Source organism: Pseudophryne corroboree, chromosome 7 (assembly GCF_028390025.1).
Source record: "Pseudophryne corroboree isolate aPseCor3 chromosome 7, aPseCor3.hap2, whole genome shotgun sequence".
NCBI lineage: Eukaryota > Metazoa > Chordata > Amphibia > Anura > Myobatrachidae > Pseudophryne > Pseudophryne corroboree.
Window position 1 is genome coordinate 470,411,875 of NC_086450.1, and position 3,864 is coordinate 470,415,738.

The 3,864-nt window shown below is 41.6% G+C and overlaps 1 long non-coding RNA gene across 1 annotated transcript; it reads right to left on the reverse strand.

Moving 5' to 3' along the window:
- Positions 1-3,048: 3,048 nt before the first annotated feature.
- LOC134943877 (uncharacterized) lies at positions 3,049-3,602 on the reverse strand. The gene is made up of 3 exons (XR_010181806.1): positions 3,546-3,602; positions 3,392-3,454; positions 3,049-3,208 (listed from the first exon to the last, which is right to left on the reverse strand). It is a non-coding gene; the product is annotated as an uncharacterized LOC134943877 (long non-coding RNA).
- Positions 3,603-3,864: the final 262 nt, after the last annotated feature.

The following is a 3,864-nucleotide window of genomic DNA, read 5'->3' on the forward strand; positions in this document are numbered from 1 at the left end:
GCTGGGAAGGGGCATGGACACACAGTAATTCCCCAATCTGAAATGACGCCACACAGTACTGCAACTTTATTCACAACATATCATGCAATAGTGTCTCTTATTCTCGTTATGCTTGCTTCGCTCGCCATGCGGTGGGCACGGTGCCTCGCTACGCTCTGCACACTATTATATCAGTAGTCAGGAAAGGCAGCATGCATTTGTGGAGTGAAGAGGGTGAAAAAAGAGAGAAAGTACAGTATGTACTGTAAGGTTATGTCAGAGGGTGTGAAGATGATCAGCTCAGTGTTATACATGTTACAGTAAGTTAGAATACAGTACAGTGCATTATGTATTTATATTTTATTACCAGGTGTCTCCTCCACTGGTTGGCGACGGACTGTAAAAAGATAAAATACAGTTAGTCATATCAGTTTGACTTAAAATAATGTTGGAGAAAAAAAATACTGTAATTACAGTACCAACTATTGCTACTGTACAGTATATTTACCAAAAATGTATTCTGGCTCGTCGTCTGTGGGTAAAAGAGAAGAATATTATAAGATACAGTATACAGTAAAAAGTATAGTAATAGTACACTAGTGTCCAGGCCCAGTGTCAGGTGGGTAAAAAAAGGTATGCTTGTGACAGGCATGGTGATTCCAAGGGACCCCACCGAGACCATCAGAAAATTTGTGAGTGACCCGTATGCCGGTGATTATGACTAGAATAAGGTAGCAACTCTTTTTTCTTTTGAATTATGTATACTGTACAGTACTGTATGTGCATATTGTACAGTACACTTAAAATATTTAGCAGTTACTGTAGTGGTAATTTTTGGGATGACAGTATTAGCATACTGTAAGCATCCAACTGAGGCCCCCAAACAGATGCCGCCACTAGGTACAGTACGTGCCTCTCGTGCCTAATGGGAAATTCATCACTGACAGTATCTAGAGAGATGAATGGAGAGACAGTGACAAGGGGTGAGAGAGAGAGAGAGAGAGAGAGAGAGAGAAATTGAGTAAGATGGGTGTTTTTTTTAGAACAGGATGTTGTCCATACAGTAGCAACCAATCAAATATTACCTACTGTACTGTATTATCGTCTGTAAGTGTAACTAGATACTGTAAATGTTAATGTGGGATGTGATCGGTTGCTACTGTATGGGCAATATCACCAGTTCAAACAAAAACAATTTTCATCCGATTTCTACGCATTTGCCAGAAAAATCTGATGAAAAGTGCTACTCTGATGGCATCAGATCAATGTCAGTAATAATTCTTACCACTAAATGCAGCAGCATCATCATCATCATCATCCTCCTCCTCCTCCATGGCCTGTTCCAGTGTAGGGCCTGTGAAAAAAAACATTAATGTGAAAAAAAAAAGGTTCATTCCAGGAAATACACATACCCTCCAACATGACCCGCCCCACTAGGTACAAAATGCTCTGGTTCTGGACTTCCCTCTTAATTTATTATTGCCATCACCTGTGAAGAAACAGCTTTCTTATCATATAACTAGTTCAACACAGGTGATGGAAATCATAAATTAAGAGGGAAGTCTAGAAACAGAGCAGTGCGGCGGGTCATGTTGGAGGGTCTGCATACAGAAACATAGAATTTGATGACAAATACTGTAAGAACCACTTTGGCCATCTAATCTGCCTCTTTTTTTTAACCTTTTTTTTACATCAAACCTTATTTGATCCTTATTTCTTTGTAAGGATATCCTTATGTATGTCTCTTCCATGCATGTTTAAATACTGTAGCTCTACTGTTTTAGGCTCTATCACCTCTGATGGGAGGCTATTCCACTTGTCCACTGCACTTTCTGTGAAGTAATTTTTCTTAAAATTCCCCCTGAACCTCGCCCCCCTCCAGTCTCCGTGCACATCCTCGTGTCCTATTGTGTTTGCTTTTGGATTCGGACTTGTTTTGGATCCTGGTGCTTTTTTTCAAAAACCTCTCAAAAACAGCTTAAATCGTAGAATTTGGGGGTATTTTTGATCCTACTGTATAGTGTTATTAACCTCAATGACCATAATTTCCACTCATTTCCAGTCTATTCTGAACACCTCACAATATTATTTGTAGTCCTAAAATTTTCACCGAGGTCACTGGATGACTAAGCTAAGCGACCCAAGTGGCCGGCACAAACACCTGGCCCATTTAGGAGTGGCAGTGCAGTGGCAGACAGGATGTCACTTATAACAATTTTCCCCAAACATCACATGATGCAAAGATAAATAAATAAAAGAGGTGCAAGATGGAATTGTGATTGGGCCCTCCCAACCACCCTTATGTTATATAAACAGGGTCTGCCACACGACTGTGGCTGAAATGACTGGTTGGTTTGGGCCCCCACCAAAAAAAGAAGCAATCAATCTCTCCTTGCTCAAACTGGCTCTACAGTGGCAAGATGTACCGGACTGGACTTACTTAATGGGTGCAGTGAGGTGATGGACATAGAGTCCTGGTCCTCCTCCTCCGCCACCGCCTGTGACAGTGTAGGGCCTGTGAAAGCAAAAATTCCATGAAATATACTTTTGTATTCTGTGTTGAATACAGTAAAGCAAAAATTCAGTCAGGAATTGGAGGAGGAGAGTAGATTTCGCACACAGAGACGAGAATGTCGAGGCCAGAATCAGGGGGTAGTGGAGGAGGGTTAGGATACCGTACCTCACCCTGTTGGGATTGCTGCAATCAGGATGCATCAGGATCACCCTGCTGGTCATGCAAACCCAACCCATTGGTTTAACACAATGTACAGTACAGTACAATACTTTAGTTTACTTACCAAGTTGGGGAGAGGGCTTTATCTCCCCTTCCTCATCACTGTCAATAATTACTGAGTGGAAAATAAAAAAATATTATAAACAAAATACAGTAGAGTACAGTTACTACAAAATTGCACAGTAGTACAGTGCTACAGGAGGCAGAGATATATTCATAATACAGTAGGAGCAGAATGACTGTCCAGTGGTAGGGGACATACAGTACTGTACTGTGCCTGTATTTAACTCGTGTTGGAGGAGAGGCGATTTCGCACACAGAGGCGAAAAGGGGTCTTCACAGTGAGGGAAATACTGTACAGTACATGTTTGGAATTCCCTGCCTGAAAAGTAATAAAAGTGGACTTGGTCAATACTTTTAAGAATGGGCTTGAGAAAATCCTACTGTACTTACTATACTCCTCCGGCTCAGAGTCCACGTACAGGTAAGTGACATCTGTGTTGAATATAAAAAAAACAAAAAGAAAAGTCAATGGGATTTCTGCAATCAGGATACCGCTGTCGGTCACTTGACTGCTGGAATCCTGACCACTGGTCACGCAAACCCAAGCCATTGGTACTGTTAATAAATCAATGAATGCAGAATGTAGAGTACTGTACAGTAGATTACAATTCTTACCAGGCTGGCCTGAAGGCTCCCCCATTTCCTCCTCCTCCTCCTCGGTATCAATAACGAGGCGGTCTGTGTGTACAAGATAACAAGTATTGTAAAATAAAAAAATTACAGTAATACTGTAGGAAACTAGTGTGTCTGTAACAAAAATAATGATTACCACTTCCAGAGCTCTGCTGGTCAGACGGTGTTGGTGGTGGTGGTGGTGGTGGTACTGTGAGAAAAAACAACAGTGCTGTAAGTGAAGCTGTCAATTGGAAACATGTACTGTACAGTATCCAGGACACATGTACAGTAGTGTAACAACGATGACAGTAGCACCAGAATTCTCGTTACACAATACCTGGCAGCGCAGCAGGTGGTGGTGGTGGTGGTGGTGGTGTTGTTGGTACTGTGGGAAAAAAAATAACAGTACTGTAAGTGAAGCTGTCAATTGGAAGCATGTACTGTACAGTATCCAGGACACATGTACAGTAGTG